Raw genomic sequence first — 18,090 nt, 5'->3', positions numbered from 1 at the left:
GGCTGAATGAGAAACAGACCCTTGTTCATAGCAGTCACTTGTTTATAACAGTCTCTACTACAGTTCTCTGGGGGAAAAGAAGGTCTTTTCATTAAGTAGTACTGGGACAAATTTCCCATCTATAGTATATGGAAAATAATGAAACTTGACCTTAACCTTACACCATACCCAAAATAGTATTTAAAATAGATCATAGACATAAATGTTAAAAGTAAAATAATAATACTTCTAGGAGAAAACCTTCATAAACTTGGGGTAGGTAAAGACTTTTTCAACATTACATAAAAAAAGCAACAAAAACAAAAGATAGATAAGTTGGACTTCATTAAAATTAAGTAAAAAATGCCACTAAGAAAATGAAAAGGCAAGCCACGTACTGGAAGAAGATATTTGTAATACATACATCTGATAAAGAAGCCAGTGACATCCATGAAGGTATTCTGCTCAGATCTCAGTTCTAGAGAGGATCTACCTCAGCTTTTTATTTTTATTTTTTATTTTTTATTTTTAGGATTTTATTTATTTTTAGAGTGAGGGGAAGTGAGGAAGAAAGGGAGAGAAACATTGATCAGTTGCCTCTCAAATGCACCCCAACCTGGGACCGAACCTACAACCCAGGTACGTGCCCTGACTGGGGATCAAACTGACAACCTTTTGCTTTGCAGGATGATACTCAACAAACTGAGCCACATTAGTCAGCACTACCTCAGCTTTTGAGCCAAGGCCACATATTGCCTTGGAAGCACCTAACCAGTTATGAGCCCAGTAGTAACATAAGGGCTTGCTATCCCTGGCCAGTGCAGGACTTCTCTATGGGCAATATTTGTGTCAGAGCTCCTCACTGGACTTGTTGAGACTTTCTCAGAGATGCACTCCAATCTGACTGTTCCTACTCAATTCTCCTTTCTGCCTTTCTTTTCACAATTGTCAGACCTACATCTGAAGACTTTCCCTGCCTATTCCTTCTTTTTCTCCCTTTTATTTTTTATAGGTGTTAGCCCAATAAATCTCTTGCATTGCTCATTGTATATTGGCATCTGCTTCCCAGAGGACCCAACTGGTACTCATATCCATTCTACAAATCAGTAGGAATTCAAGATAGATGACCCAATGTTTTAAGTGGGCAGAAGACTCAAACAAGCACCTTACAAAGGAGGACAGCTAAATGACTAATAAGATTATAAAATGGTGCTCAGCATCACTAGTCATCAGGGAAATTGTATAAAAACCACAGTGAAATATTGCTGTACCTTCATCAGAATGACTGTAGTTAAAAAGATCATATCAAGTTTTGGTGAGGCTGTGGAACAAATTTTTTCTGGGAATATAAATTGGTACAACAACCTTGGAAAACTGTGAAACAAATTTTTTGTGGGAATATAAATTGGTAAAACCTTGGAAAACTGGCAGTATCTACTAAACCTAAAATACAAATATCCTATGATCCAGCGGTACAGATGCTCCTCCACTTATCATGGGGTTATGTCCCAATCAACCCATTGTAAGTTGAAAATGCATTCAATACATCTAACTCTCAGCTTGAGTGCACACACCATGTCAGTGAGGGGAGGTGTCCTTGGCCATTCCATCTTCTGCAGCCTTCTCCGGTCTGTGCTGCTGGGGCCAGGGCGTGCCTCCGTGTCCCTCTGCACCTCCACCCACCCCACACCATCCCCCATGGCTGCCACAGGAAGCACACAACATGATGAGGAAAGACAAGAAGTCCTTCAACCAGCGCCTAGCCAGGTGAAGGCTCTTCATCTAAAACCAAACCATGGAAGAGTTCTTGGGGTGCACTGCCAAGAGCTGGGTGGGGTTTGATCTTGCTCTTCTACCTAGTTTTTTATGGCTTCCTGGCTGCACTCTACACATTCGCAATATGGGCTATGCTTCAAACTCTGAATGATGAGGTTCCAAAATATCGTGACCAGATTTCTAGTCCAGGACTTACCATTTTTCCAAAATCAGTTGCAATATTCATTCAGTATGCCTGATCCACAGAGTCCAATAAAGGGTACTTTGAAGACCTTAATAAGTTTCAAAAGCCATGCACTTTAGAAAACCAGAAGAACCTCACCGTCTGTCCTGCGGGAGTACTCTTTGAACAGAAGGGTCCAGTTTATGTTGCGTGTAAGTTTCCTCTTGCCTTACTTCAAGCATGCAGCAGTGTGGATGATCCTGACTTTGGCTACTACAGTGGACAGACACCCTTGTATTCTTGTGAAAATGAACAGTATAATTGGGATAAAGCCTCAAGGATAGAATGCTCTAGTATCCTAAGGGTGAAAACACAACAACTCTATCAGCTTATCCTTCCAAGGGCAATACAAACTTAAAATATTTTCCATATTATGGGAAAAACTACATGTGAACTATCTACAGCCGTTAGTCGCCATCCAACTCAGCTTTGGTGCTGGCAGTAATAGTCAAGTGCAAGATTGTCAGATCACCCAACTTGAACAATCCATGATGATCGGTGACATGTTTTTAGGATGAGTTATATTCAAAATCAAAATGCGTGCATAATAGGGGTTAGAATATATCCACAAAGTTAATGTTGTGTTGTCTGTCTCAATTTGTATCAGCTGCACCTGACATTCTAGAATTATGAGACCACCTGAGAGAAAGGTGGGGTGGTGCATGACACTGGGGTAACATTATAATGTGCTTCCAGAGCATAATGTTCAATGTCCTCTGAAGTAACTGCCTGTTGTCCCTGCTGCTCTTTGGAAACATTTTACAGTCGCCAGATGGGGACTGTGAACAGCTGAGTCTGAACATGGGTGTCTTGTTCTATTTTTATGTATTTTAATTGCCAAGTGTCTAAAGTTTGAGGGGCTGTGCTATATTAAATATTTTACGGATTTGACACTGATTAACTCATATTTTGATGCCAGATAAGTTTTAGGGATAAAATAGTAACCAACCAACATGGAGTGCCTTTACAGCTGGGAAAAAAAAAAAAAGGTGTGTACAGAAGTTCTGTATATGTGGGAGAAGGGATGGGCTGGGAGGGGGGAGCAATGGGGGAAAAATGGGACAACTGTAATTGAATAACAAAAAATAAAATTAAAAAAAAAAGTTCTGTATATGAAGAGGAAAAAGGAAAATAAAAGTTAAGCTGAAAGGTTGTCTTCGGCTTTTTGTAAAGTTATCTTTTACATGCTGAATTAGTCTGTGGATCTTTTTGATTAAGAACACAAACTATTTATTGTAAAAGAAAAAGTAGTGATGGGGCTAAATCTCATTAAAAAAGTATTTTTTTAAAAAGTATTTTACATCACAGATTAAACAGCATTTTTAGATTACCCAGTGTGAATAGGAACCTAATTTTTTAATGAAATTAAATTTCTAAGATTTAAATTGTATAATAGTTTGTGAAATATCTTGTTACTTTTATTTAGCAGACTGTGGACTCTAATAAAATATATAAATCATAAAATATTCTAAAAAACCAACCTGCTGAACATCATAACAGCCTAATATACCTTGAGTGTTGTTGTCAGAGCACTTACATTAGCCTACAAGTGAACAAAACCATCTGACTGCCGCTGCCCAGCATCACAAAAGAATATCATACTGCATATTGCTAGCCCAGGGAAAGATCAAAATTTGAAGAACAGCTTCTATGAAATTCATCACTTTTGCACTATTGTAATGCTGAAAAATCAGAAATTGAATCATCGTAAGTCGGGGACTACCAGTACTACTCTTAGGCATATACCAAACAGAAATATGTTCTTATATCCACCAAGAGATGGAAAAGAATGTTTAAGGTACCTTTATTTGTATTATTCAACAGTAAGAAAACAACTCAAATGTTCATCAAGAGCAAAATGGGTAAATAAACTGCAGTAAGTTTATACCATGGATTTCTCCTCAATTATGAAAAGGAATGTACTATTGCCACACAATAATATGGATAAATTTTATAAGCATAAGTGAAAAAGCCATACACAAAAGAGTGCATACAATATAAATCCATTTATACCAAGTTCAAAAAACAGATAAAACTAATTTGATGGAGGGCAGAATATTGGGTACCTTTCAGGGTGGATATTGATGAGAAGTGGTCCAAGGGAGACCTCTGAGTTGCTAGAAACATTTTATATCTTGATCTGGGTTGTGTGTACATGACAAAAACTTTCTCCTTGACCAAACTCTAGTTGGGCTCCTCTGAACCTCTTCTCAACTAGGCCTAAACCTTGGCCTATTACAACTGCAGATTTAGCACGTGTTATTTTGCCCACCCCGCCACACTAAGAGACTTCAACAAACACTAGCCAAATTTCCTAACAGCTGAAGGCCATATCCCTAAGATGATGACTTTAGTGCCCCTCAGGTAGTTGCTTGGGACACCTCCAGGCTGCCAAAAGAATTTACTGTTTGTTCCAGCCAATAACTAAAACAAGACCCCTGTCTCCCAGTCTCTGTGGGAGGGTAGGAGCCTAACTTCAGTAAAAGCCTGTTAACAGATGCAGATGACATAATTACATTGACTGAGTGCCCCTTTCTACTTTTTGTGCATTTCCAGTTCCCTGGCTGCTCATTCCCTATTCCCTCCTTCTCCCTTGAAAACACCTGATCACCCCTGCACCGACGGAAGTTGAGTTCAGTTCACACTGTCCTCTCTTCCCTATTTCAACAGTTACTGAATAGAATCTGTCTTTACTACTTTAACTTGTGTCCAACTTTGTTTATCTTTGACCTGTGTTACATATTTTGAATATTTTAAAACTGAGCTATACTGGTGTATAAAGACTTGTGCACTTTATATATGTTATAACTCAATTTAAAAAAATATTTGAAAAGAACCCTGGCCTGTTGGCTCTTTTGGTCCTGTGCACCAAAAGATTGCAGGTTTGATCTCCAGTCAGGGCACATACCTAGGTTGTGGGTTAGATGCCTGATTGAGGAGCAAATAAGAGGCAACTGATTGATGTTTCTTTGTCTGTCTGTCTGTCTGTCTCTCTCAAATCAGTAAATATATCCTTGGGTGGGGATTAAAATATATATATTTGAGAAGGATTTTAATTAACTTTCTCCCTGAGGGCCATACAACCTACACAGCCTTACTTACCTTGAAACCTGCTTACCACCTCCCTCTCCACAGCCTAACACACCCTTCTTCACTTGGTTCATTTCTACTCACCCTTCAAGACCCAATTTACAGGAAGGCTTTATGGATTCCTCTAGCCAGATAGGCTGTTGCTTCTCTGCTGTTTGTGAGCAACTTCCAGAGTTCCCCCTGGGTGAAATTCAAAACTAGCCCCCATATACAGAGAGCAAGGAGAGACCTAAGAAAGAGGCAGACCACTCCAGATTGGTAGGTGGCAGTTGTTATAAGCAAGAGAATTTACAAGATTTGCCTTGGGCAGCTACAAGACAAGTAGATCTCTGCACCCGCCCCTCAGTGTACTGAAGCATTCTTTGAGAATGGCTGCAATACTCACAGAAGGAAGTGATACTTAAGGAGGGTGGGTACCATCTGGGTAAGTGGAGAGAAAGAAAGAAAACCTGAGTGTGGGAAAGAGTGGGGCAATTGAAGCAGAGGATGTGCAGCAGGCTCACTGGAGACAGTGCTAGCTGACTTTTTTTGCTGTGTTAATTGTGGCTTGATAAATAGTTGCTCAATTGCATTATATCTCCCAGCTTCCCTTGAGTAGAGATATGTGCCCACCCATTCCTAGGCAGAGACTTTTCAGATGGTGACCCTGCTTCTTTGTTTGCCTACCCTCGGGCTAAAAATGTGTCCTGTGTTGCCTATTCCACATAGTTTTTGAGGACGATGTCCTAGGGGTTGTGATTGAGAAACAAGACGGAAGGAACCTGTGTGATTGTGTGGAGCAACCTGGAACTCAGATATTGAATTACACTACATTTAGGTCTCTTTGTTATAGCATTATATTCACTAATATGAGTGTATACTAGGAAATTGAGAGGAATAAGCTTAAAATCTGGTATTAGATGGGTTTGAATACTGGGGTCGGTAGTTTTGTTTTGTCTCACAGGCAATGGAGACATATGGAGAGTGGCGTGATGGAGGCCAGTGTTTGCGGAAGGTCAGATTAGCAGCACAAAAAGCCTCCATTCAGAGATTATTGCAGTGAAACAGATGTGAGCCTGAAACAGACCAGTATATGGAACATGGAGATGAAGAGGGAGGGAAACTAGATATATTATAAAGAGAAGTTGAAGGCCTTGGTGATCAACTGGATATAGAAAACTGAGGAGAACCAGAAATTAAAGTCCTAGATTTCTAATTTGGAAAACTGCTGATACAGCAGGAATTGCTGTCAGGAAAATGGAAATATAAGGATTAACTTCAAAAATTCATAAATACTTTGGACTGTGACAGCACACCCAGATCCTGCCATTATCCGTTTTGCCTATTCTTCCCATCCAACACCAGTCCATGTGCCACCACTTTGAAAGCAAACTTCAGGGGAAAGGGACAGTCCCTAACGTAAGAACTATAGCTATGAGGAAACCTGCCCTACTCACCTATTTTCATTTGAGGAACTGAAACATTAGGTTTGTGAACACCCAGAGAAATGAAATCTTAGTACATGAAAACTCTAAAAAGCAGTCATTAAACATTCATTTTTAAAATGCCTCTTTCTTTTTAACCTTTGTGTTTGTTTATATTGCATTAAGTCCTGTAGTATTGTGTATGCTAGCTTTGCGTGTGTAGCGCTGCTTGGAAGTATGACACAGTGTACTAACTTGGTTTCTGTAACAGTAATAGCTGACATTTCACACACATGAGATCCAATAATTACCAGTACAGATTTAGAATTAGCATTTTTCAGAACTGGTAATAAAGTCATCATTACGTTAAAGTCATATGATGTTTCTGATATGCCTCAACAGAGGATAGTCAGTTTTAAGGTTTGAAGGAACCCTATGGATCATTTAGTTCACGCCTTCATTTTACACATGAAGAATGGAGGCACAGAAAATGTAAGTACTTCGCCACATTCATGCAGGTAGTTAGTTGCTGAGGTGGAACTTGAAACTAGACCTCCAAACTCTTAGTTCTCTTTTTCTCCTATACCACATTGCATTTCCAAATATGACCTAAGGCATAAAGCAGTATAAAACTATGTTAGCTAACTAACAGCCATTATCAAACTAATAAAAATGCTACTATCTGGAGTGCTTAGCATTCACAGGCTCTCTGTCTTTTAAGCTCTTCAAAATCTTCAATTCCAATATCTCTGTGGAAAAAGTTAAGATCAGTTCTTCAATTCTTTTTTTTTATTCAAGGTATTTACTGTGTCTTATTAATCATTTTATCCGTATAATGGTTAGTATGCTGCCCTGAGTATTGTAGATGCTTAGTAAGTATCTAAAGGAATATAAATTGTTATACATTGAATCACTCTAATATTGCTATGAGTGACAATATATGACCATTGGGCCATTAGATGCTATTACTACTAAAAAAAAAAAAAAAAAAAAAAAAAAGGCACAAGGTTTAACACCTCTCTCTCTGTCCAAAGAAGTGAGTAACTATGCCTATAGAGAGACAATATGATTATATTAAGACAAATACCAAAATCATGAATTTAATAGCATAAAACAAAGCTGAGCCAACCAGTTAACAAGTTCTTTAATAATATTCAAATCCTTAATTTTTTTTGCTAAAATTTTTATTTTAAAGTCACAACACCAAAAATATACATATAAAGAAAGATTGGAGAAAAGGAGAAAAATGACCTATAATTATGCCTCATTAATATACATGTCACGTATGTGCATGTGTGTGTATGTGTTCCCTTTCAGAGCTTTTTCATATATAGATTTGATTTATTTCTTCTGCTATTACTTAATCATAGTAAAACATTAAAGCAGAGCCTTGACTGGGGTGGCTCAGTTGGTTGGGTGTCATTCCACAAAGCAAAGGGTCACCAGTTGGATTCCTGATCAGGGCACATGCTTAGGTTGCAGGTTCAGTCCCTGGTCAGGTTGTGTACAAGAGGCAACCAACTGATGTTTCTGTCTTGCATCAATGTTTCTGTCTCATTCTTCCTCCCCTCTCCTCTCTAAAAATAAATAAATAAAATCATTAAAAACATTAAAGCAGAGAAAATGAGACTCAATTAAAATGATATCATCCCCAGTCCTGTGTAAAAAATATCCAAAAACATTGGTTTGGAATATATACTCACATCGCTTTTATTGAATATTTTATATAGCTACAAGCACAAATACTATACATACATAAAATGTGATAGCCTGGTTTTATTTTTCACCTGGTATTCTGCTAATCACATTTTCCCATGTTGCTACAGAGCTTTTATACTAAGCTCTTTAAGGAAGGAAGTTGGCTAGAGAATGGATGTCCTAGGAAACTGGGAATACTTTCAAGGTTTGTAGGTCTTAATGAAGTTAAAAAACAGACTGTGTCTAACCATGTGTGAAAGGTTGGAAAAATAGGGAATTATGAGCAGAAGGTTGTGCTTTCTAAGTTACTGCATAAGAAAGAAAAGCTTGTTTTATCTAACAACTGAGATTGAGGACAAGCATAACTTTAATAATCTAGTCTAAATATTTCATCTAATATTTACTATCAAAAAGTCTAATGAAGTTCAAAATATATTAAACCTAATTTTAGGTATTCCAGATGGAATTTTTTCATTTTCATAGTAAACATATGCACATTTATTTTTCTTTAGTGCTTATCAAAATGATAGGGCAATATTAAAAACCATAAAATTATACTTTCATATTACTGAGTATATTTTTAATACTTTTTTGCCTTAGACTTTTGATATGATCTTAGTGACATCACTTCTCTAAGTGGTTATAAATGAAACTTAAACTCAAGAAATGTTAAATTATCAGTGATTAAGTACTTGCCACATGCCAAGCACTGTGTTAGGCACTAACAGTACAAAGATGAAATTATGTGCCAGCTTCAAGGACCTTACAGACTAGTTGGGGGCACAGATGTGCCATTATAATGCAAGGTTGTTAGTGCTAAAATAGTAAGGACAGGGTAAAATGGATCATGGAATCTTCTCTCCTGCTTTGCTGAGCCCAGATCTCCCCTTCTGTTCAACACTATATCACACTTTGTCACCTAGGCTTCGAAAAGGACTGCTTGTCCCCAAAATTGTCCCAGAATCTTTCATGAATACAATTCCTTTATCTTTTGGCTGTAACCACTTTTCCTACCGTCATCAGGCTGATGACAGCAACAGATGGCCATCCCATGGCCGCTACTGTCGTTGCTTTCACATCTGTCTCTTGAATCCCCTTGCACCTGAACTCTCATACTTCTGCAGACACAGAACAAGTTTTACATGTTGGAGGAAGTGGACAGTGAAAGTGGCATCTAATTCCATTTTTAGCATTCGAGCTCCAGTAAGAATACCCTGATAATTCATGAGAGAAAGCTTATCCTCTCAACAATGTTGAAGATGGATTGGGGAAAGTGCAAGACTAGAGGCAGTGACTTGTAGGGAAAATAATTGTAATAATGAAGAGGGGAGAAGGTAAGTGCTTGAATTTTGCCAGTGGCTTTGGGGAATTGATATTTGGTAGACACAGGTAAAGAGAAATGCCAGGTTTCTGCTTTGAGCTATTCTATTAATTGGGGGTGTCATTCAATGATCTAGAAACTCAAGGGGAGGGAAGTTATCCCTTTGTAGTACAGTAAACCCAAATATTAAAAGGCTCCTGTCTATCATGCTTTCTCCCCTCCCCCTTCTAAATAGAATGTTGATTTTGTTGAGGTAGTCTACCCTGATACAAATGCCAAGTGTATCTTTAAATCAGTCATGGTCGCTGTTTACAATAGCCAAGTGCTGGAAACAGCCTAAGTTCCCATCTGTAGATGAGTGGATTAAAAAACTGTGGTACATTTACACAATGGAATACTATGTAGCAGAAAGAAAGAAGGAACTCCTGCCATTTGCGACAACATGCATGGTAGAGAGAATTATGCTTAGTGAAATAAGCCAGGCAATGGAACAAAAATACCATATGCTATCACCCAATACAAGAGACTAATGAACAACACAAACAAATGAACAAAACTGAACAAGGAACAGAGTGATAGTTATCAGAGGGGAGAGGGGGAGGGAGAGAGAGGGGGTAAGTAGGGGAAGGGTTTAGTAAAGGAACTAGTATAAATAACCCATGGACATGCACAGTGGGATGGGGAATGACTGGGAGAAGGGGTGGGCTGGGTTGGGGGGGAGCAATGGGGGGAAAATGGGACAATTGGAATAGAAAAACAGTAAAAATAAATTTTTTAAAAAATCATGGTAATCCCATTCTTGAGCCAGAGGGTGGTTCAGAAATGGGCAAATGATATACTTCTGACCAATGTAACAGGAGGGGAAATTTGCCAGGGATATTCTGAAATAAATTTTTCTTCATTCATAAAAAGAGACACCAGGAATTCATTGGACTTCGTTGTGTCTGCATGTGGCAAGAGAACTATAGAAGCCATTTTAAGACCATGAGTTAAAAATAAAGCCAACATGTTAAAGATATTAGCACAAAAAAGTTTTAGAAGGACTTTGAGTTTTTGATGACATGGTTAGCTGCTGAGTTGGAGCCATTCCACCTCAGATTCCTTGTTAGATGCAGTAATAAATATTCTCTTATAGTTTAAGCCAGTTGAGTTGAAGTTCCTGTTGTTTGCAGCCCAAAGCATTTTAAGAGATATAGAACTGTCCCTAAAGGAGAGAATTCTAGCCAGGTTCGTAATCACTTGGAAATAAGATCTTTGGGGCTTTATCCTTAGTTGGTCCAACCAATGGCCCAGAGCAGTTCACCACTGAGAAGGTGAACTGACTTTTTGAGACCTGAGTTCCTGAAAAATGGTCTCTACTACAATAAGTTTTTTCTTAAAGTCAGCATTTAATTCTATTAATTTTAAGTTAAGTCATAGTATTTCAGTTTCTACTTCCTGTATTATAGTTACTCTATGCATACTGTTGCTCAAGACTACTGGCAGATTTAGCAATAGAACACAGTGCCTAGGCCAAAATGGAAGTTCACAACTTTGACAAACCCTTTGACAAGAGTACAGGAAATAAAAGTCAACCAAACAGGAAGTAGGCAGAGTTGAACAGAACAGCCGGAAATATTTGGACCTGGTGCAAGAATTAATCTATTTATAGAACACATAAGTACCAAGAAAAATATTTAGAGCTAAAATCTTTACTTTGTAAACATTTTAAGGGGATCCAGAGAGGAAAAAAACAAAGAGGTAAAAGGAAGAGAAAAATAATGTCTCTCAAGGAAGTAATTATTGCATAAACCAAAGAATGTCTTCTGCATAGATAATGGCAGTTTAAAAATCTTTCTGCAAATTCTTTGACCCTCTTCCCATGAAGAGGTAAATTCTGTGGCCTCTTTCTTTGAATCTGGGCTAAACCTTAGTGACTGGTTGACCAGTAAAGTGTGGCAGAGTGACATTATGTGACTTTCCAGGCTAGGTCATAAAAGGTGATGCAGGTTCTACCTGGTTTGCTGGATCCTGAATTAGTGCTATGGGCCACTGTGTAAGAAGCATTACCACCCTTAAGACTGCAAGCTAACCCATGTAGTCAGGGTACATGGAGAGGCCCCTGACATGGAGAAAGAGAGATGCCCAGCCACCCAAGCTCTCCCAATGCCCTCTCTTCTAGATCCTACCACTGACTGCAACTGAATGAGGAATCCAAAGGCAGAACCACCCAGTGGCGCTCTTCCTGAGTTCCTGACCCACTGAAATCACAAGAGATAATAAATTTATTGTTGTTGTTTTAAGCCAGTGAGCTTGGAGTTGATTTGTTTTGCAGCAATAGATAACCAGAATGATAGATGAGGTGATTTAAATGCTATGGTTCTCTAACAAGTAAGGAAAAAGCCCTAAGGCTCATTAGAAGTCATTATAGTTAATTACTATGACAATCAAGGTGAAGTGGTGGTTTCCAGTCAGAGCACCTATTACCAATAATAAAAGCAAATACTTAGTGAGGCCAAATAAGATTTTTTAAAAGTCTTGATTCTGAAAGCACTTCTCTTTAGTTAATATGAAATATTTAATTATTATGCCATATTTCTCGAGGGCAATTTACATAAGTAATTTTCTTTTACCACTTTTTTTTCCCATTTTAGATTCATATTACCAATAAACTATGACAGATTTTTGGGCTGATTCCTGACATGTCACAATGCAAAAAGCTACAGGCTTGGGGGGGTGGGTTAGGATCCCTATGCACTGGGTGACTTTTTTTCTGACCTCAGAACATTCCGTGATGTAACATATCTGTAAGGGAAAGTCCAGGACATTTTTAGCTGATGTAGGACCTATAGCTAGGCGGCCATAGCTGTGGGCTAAATTTCGTGATGGGAAAGGGATGTCAGAGAAATCTAAGCCTTCTATGGCTCACACTTTTGATATTCTTTTTGTTCTTGTAAAATATTGAAAGAAAATGAATAAAAGTTAAGATTAAGGAAACCAAATGTAGAAAAGTAACATGGAAAATGTACAGTTGACCCTTGAACAACACGGGTTTGAACTGTACAGGTCTACATATACATGAATTTTTTTCAATAAAAACTGTACCTGTAGTTTCTCTTCCTTATGGTTTTCTTAAATTTTTCTTTTCTCCAGCTTACCTTATTGTAAAAATACAGTATATAATACATACAACAGGCAGAATACATGTTAGCTGACTATGTTATCAATAAGGCTTCTGGTCAACAGTAAGCTATTAGTAGTTAAGTTTGGGGGGGACTCAAAAGTTATACATGGATTTTCTACTGCATCCTTAAAATCCGTGTTGTTCAAGGGTCAACTGTATATGAAAATGTCTAGACTAGGCAATTTCATAGAGAGAAAGTAACTTAATGTTTGCCTAGATCTAGAGGGTGTGGTGCTGGAGGAACATGGGCCCTGATTGCTAATGAGTAAAATGTTAATTTTCTTTATGGGATGCTGAAAATTATCTAAAATTGATGATGATTGCAAAATACTTAACATACTAAAAAACCATTGAATTATACATTTTAAATGAATAAACTGTGTGGTGTGTGAATTATATCTTGATAAAGCTGTTATTAAAAAAGTAACAGGGGAAAAAGTTCATGTAAAATCAAAACAGATAAAAATCAAGCCTGTTTATCATAATTAAAATGTTTTCACTGATGCTTAGAAATTCCCATGACTAAATGAGAAAACAACACTGCGATTCCTCTAGGAGAGTTTAACAAACTTTTTCTGTATAAGGCCAGATAGAAAATATTTTAGGCTATGCAGGCCCAGCAGCAAAATTGTGGATATTATGTAGGTACTCATATAACAAGAAAGAACAAATTTCTGCACATTTTAAAATGATGAAACAAAATACAGTATAATAATAATTGAGTATAATTTATTTGTAATACAGGTCTACTGAACTAATGAGAAGAATGCAATTCTTTTTGGAGAGCTGATATTTCAGTTAATTGAGTTCAAAGTTATGTTCTGTATTCTCAAGTTGATTTCAATGTTCTTCTGGGAAAACAAGTTCTTAGTTCATGGGCCATATAAGAACAGCCAGTGGTCTAGATGTGGGCTAGGGGCCATAATTTGCCAGCCCCTGCTGTAGAGGACTAAATTCCTACAGGCTGGTTTATTAGTTTCCTAGGGCTTCCATAACTAAGTACCACAAACTGGGTAGCTTAAAACACCAGAAATTTATTATCTCATAGTTCTAGAGAAAAGAAATCTGAAGTCAAGATTCTGTGGGGCCAAGCTCCTTCTAAAGACTCTGGGGGAGGATACTTTCGCCTTTTCTAGCTTTTGTAGCCCTAGGTGTATCTTGGCTTGTGGCAGCATAACTCTTAATTTCTGCCTCTGTCTTCATATGGCTGTATGTGTCTGTATTTCTTCTTCTTCTCTTTAAGACACCAGTCATACTCTAATTCAATATGACCTTGTCTTAATTAAATACATTTGCAATAAGCCTATCCTCAAGTAAGATCACATTCATTGGTACTGAGGGGTTAGGTCTTCAACATACCTTTTTGGGATACACGAGTCAAACTGCAGCAGCAATAGACTTGGGCAGAGAGCCCTGGAGGATCCTTGGGCCAAAGGCATCCTCCTTATTATGTAATCTTAGGGAAGTGATGCTATTAATGGCCACCAGATTTAGCTCAGTCTTCATCCCAGGGAGCACTTGCAAACCTGGAGTAAATAGAGAGCATCACTCTTATGGTTCCCATGACTCCAAACACTTGGACACTTTTGTGGTTTTAAGGCCCATAGGTAATAGTTAGGGGCCTTCATTTTGAAATGTCACTTATTCTTAGAAAAAGGGCTAGCTTCTAGCCCTTCTAAACTAAAATAAATATTTCTTAGCCATCTTGAACATACTGGAAACTTCATGGTACATATGAGACTGTAGGAAAAAAGGCTAATTTTTGTCTCCTTAGTTTGTTTTCACCTAAAAACTTTTAAGAAAACTGTTATCATGGTCCAGGCCAGAGTTAATGGTGGCTTGTACCAAGGTTATAGAGGTGATGGTAGAGATTGGTGAATGGATTAATGATTTGTTTATAGACAGTCTCTACAATATTTGAAAATTCATGTATGAATATAAGGATAAAGAGAGGTATCAAGAATGACTTTCAGGTTTTTGACATGAGCAACTGGGTGGAGAGGGGTGTGCTAAAATGAAATAGGGCACATTGGAAGAGGCTCAGACTGGATAATGTTCTATCTGAGCAGCTTGACAAACAATAAGACAACTTTCTATATGGGTCTGACTGAAGATATAAATCTGAGAGTAGCTGTTGGGATTTAGGGGGACCAGTCAATAATGCCCCCTACCTTCTGAGTTTGGAACCAACTGAGAAATAGACCTTAAAGCTCAAATCTCAACTTTTTTATTGGTTAAACTAGATTGTAGAATACAGCTTTGATCTGTAGGCAAAACTGGACCTTTTAACATCTTCCCCCTGAATTTAACCTTTTGGCCCCCAACTGCAAGACCCCCTAATTGCAGAAACTGAACCTGCCCCAGTAAGCTTGTGTTGTGTAGGAGAGAGGACTGTGTGCCTACTACAAGGGGGCGTGGACCCAGAAAGAGAGATGAGAGAAACTATCCATAATTTATTACCCTCAGGAGGACTGAGTGTTTCAGCAGGAAACAAATGATGTACTCAAAGAGGTAATTGAAGGGAATATGGCAAAGGGATTATTTGCAGAGGCGTGGACAAGGTAAGTGTACCAACAAGGATGTACAAGAATCCAGGAACTACAAACATAGTTCTAATAAGGATAGGGGCAGGGAGCTCTTACCAGAACTGAGTAGGAGCTGTAGCCCAAGCAGAGGCACCGCCAGACAGGAATGTGGCTGAGGGAAGGATCCAGTGCCAAAACTGTGGCCCTCACTCCCAAGAGGTGGGGGGGAGTCTGTGGGAGTGGGGAAGATAAATATCCTTCCTACTTGCTCCTCCCCCTTTCTGAACTCCCTCCCATGGACCAAAGCCACAGGAAACCAGAAGACTATAATGACCCAGGAATGCAGTCTGAAGCAGTCAGCCTGCCCAGGCACAGAGCAGGGCAGAAAAGGGTGGGGAATGGGCAACCAAATAATGACCAGCACATGGTTAGCAAGGACTGGAGAGAGGGAAAGAGGTCACTCTTTTTCCTGTCCACCACAGTGGACTTCCCTGTGGTAAGGATTAGAAGCCTGCTGTCCCCTCCCACCTTTATGAAGCTAACCTCCACACCCCGGCCCCTACCATCCACAGCTCCTTTGAGTCCCTTTGCTTCAAGAAGCCTCTGAAATGGGAGTACACTTGTTCATTAAATTATCGATGCCCATTGTACTCTACGTAAAAACTCATCACTATCCTCTTTACTATCTCCTATTTGCTCAGTTGTATTGCCTAACCAGAAAATAGGCAAGGGATTAAGTGACAATATAAGTATATGACAATATGATGTTTGACAATGATACAATGCTAATAAAATGGAGACAACCCAAATAACCTTCTTTTATTACAGTATTGCACTGCTTTTAAGATGTGAATTTTTTTTTTTCCATGTTTTAACCTCTCTAGAATTGGGAGTAATATTACAATCTCATTATCCAGGCCTTTGTTAGGATAGAGGTGTCACTGCCATATGCCTCAAAACTGGCAGAAATGAGTGTCAGCAGCCTGGAAGAAATCCCAGCAGAAAGAGCAGAGCACTGTGATAAAATGCTCCATCACCAGTGCTCTTGGTGATACCATCTGGTATCACACAGGCCACTCTGAGTTTAAAGGTGGTTCAGCCATAGAGACAGAAGGTAGATTTCTGATTGCAAGATCTGGGAGAGTGGGAGAAGTATAATGGAGAATGACTGCTAATGGATACAGGGTTTCTTTTCAGGGAGCAGTGTGATGAAAATGTTCTGGTATAGGTGGTGGTGATGGATGCACAATTTTGTGGACATACTAAAAACCATTGAATTCTATATCCTAAAGAGATGAGTTTTATGGTATGGAAATGATATTTCAATTTTTAAGAAGTGATTCAGAACATTGAGAGAAGTTGGATAATGGTTATATGAGAAATTTTTGTACTATTTTTGCAAGTTACCATAAGTCCAAAACTATTTCAAAATAAAAAGCTTTAAAAAACATCTTTTGGAATACCATTCAAAATGGAGTTTGTATTTAAAATATGTATTCAGGGTATGATATAGGCTTGTGTAAACTATCTCTTAGGGGAAAAAAGTAAAATAATATTTAATAAAAGCTCTTTTATCTTTGAAAAGAAACATGATTCACAATATTTGGATCCTGAATACAAAGAGTTCCTAAAAATACTTTAAGTTGTTTTGCCCATGTTTTCCTTTTTATGTATGCACAAGAACAACATGTGATAAAAATTTATGTCTAAATCTAAAAGTGCTTGTTAATTAAGTAGAAGATAAACATTTGAGGTGATAAGCACTGTATCAAAATTTAGTTGGCAGTTTCTTCTCCTTTCCTGGTATATGTTAGATGTTACAAAATACAATATTACACTCTCAAGGAGAAGTAAAATCTCCTAAACCAAATCTCCTTGCACTTGTACGTTGAAAATCACAGACATAAAAGTCCACATGAATTCTCATCCTATATAACTCTCCTACATCAACTCTCACCCTGTTCAGCCTCAGCCCAGGGGCCTCACTCAGTGCCTGGGAAGAGTGGAGACCTAGCAGATACAGTGACAGTCTCTTGTATATTCCACTTTTAAGAGTCTAAAGTGTCCTCTGGCCAGTGGGGCTCAATTGGTTGAGCATCATCCCATAAACCGAAAGGTCGCAGGTTCAATTCCCAGTCAGGGCACATGCCTGGGTTGCAGATTCAGTCCTGGCTGGGGCACAAGCAAGAGGCAACTGATCAATGTTTCTCTCTCATATAGATGTTTCTCCTCCTCTCTCGTACTCCCTTCCCCGCTCTTTAAAAAAAAAAAAATCTAAATCAATAAGCAAAAAAAATATTTTTAAAAACAGACCAAAGGGTTAAAATATCCATAAAATCCAAAGCAATCTGTGGATTCAATACAATTCCTATCAAGATACCAGTCACATATTTCACAGAACTAGAACAAATATTCCAAAATGTATATGGAACCACAAAAGAACGTGAGTAGCCATAGATATCTTGAGAAAGAAGAATAAAGTTGGAGAAATCATGCTACCCATATCAAACTATATTACAAAGCCATAGTAATTAAAACATCATGGTACTGGCATAAAAACAGACACATAGATCAGTGGAAAAGAATAGAGAACCTAGAAATAAATCTACACCTTTATGGTCGATTAATGTTTCACAAAGGAGACAAGAACATACAATGGGGTAAAGAGAGTTTCGTCAGTAAATGGTGTTGGAACTAAAAAGTCTTTGCACAGCAAAGGAAACCACCAACAAAATGAAAAGGCAACCCACTGAATGGGAGAACATATTCACCAAAGATACATCTGATAACAGGTTGATCTCCAAAATTTATAAAGAATTTATATAACTCAACACCAGGAAGACAATCCAATTTTAAAAAGGGCAAAGAACCTGAATAGACACTTCTCCAAGGAGGACATACAGATGGCCAAT

At 38.3% G+C, this 18,090-nt stretch overlaps 1 pseudogene; it reads left to right on the top strand.

Moving 5' to 3' along the window:
• The first annotated feature begins 1,702 nt into the window (after window positions 1–1,702).
• On the top strand, window positions 1,703–2,526 carry LOC150006014 (sodium/potassium-transporting ATPase subunit beta-3 pseudogene; annotated as a pseudogene).
• The last annotated feature ends 15,564 nt before the right edge of the window (window positions 2,527–18,090 follow it).

This window comes from Furipterus horrens, unplaced genomic scaffold (assembly GCF_987537825.1).
Source record: "Furipterus horrens unplaced genomic scaffold, mFurHor1.1.pri manual_scaffold_6, whole genome shotgun sequence".
NCBI classification, from domain to species: Eukaryota; Metazoa; Chordata; class Mammalia; order Chiroptera; family Furipteridae; genus Furipterus; species Furipterus horrens.
This window is presented reverse-complemented; position numbering and strand designations above follow the sequence as displayed.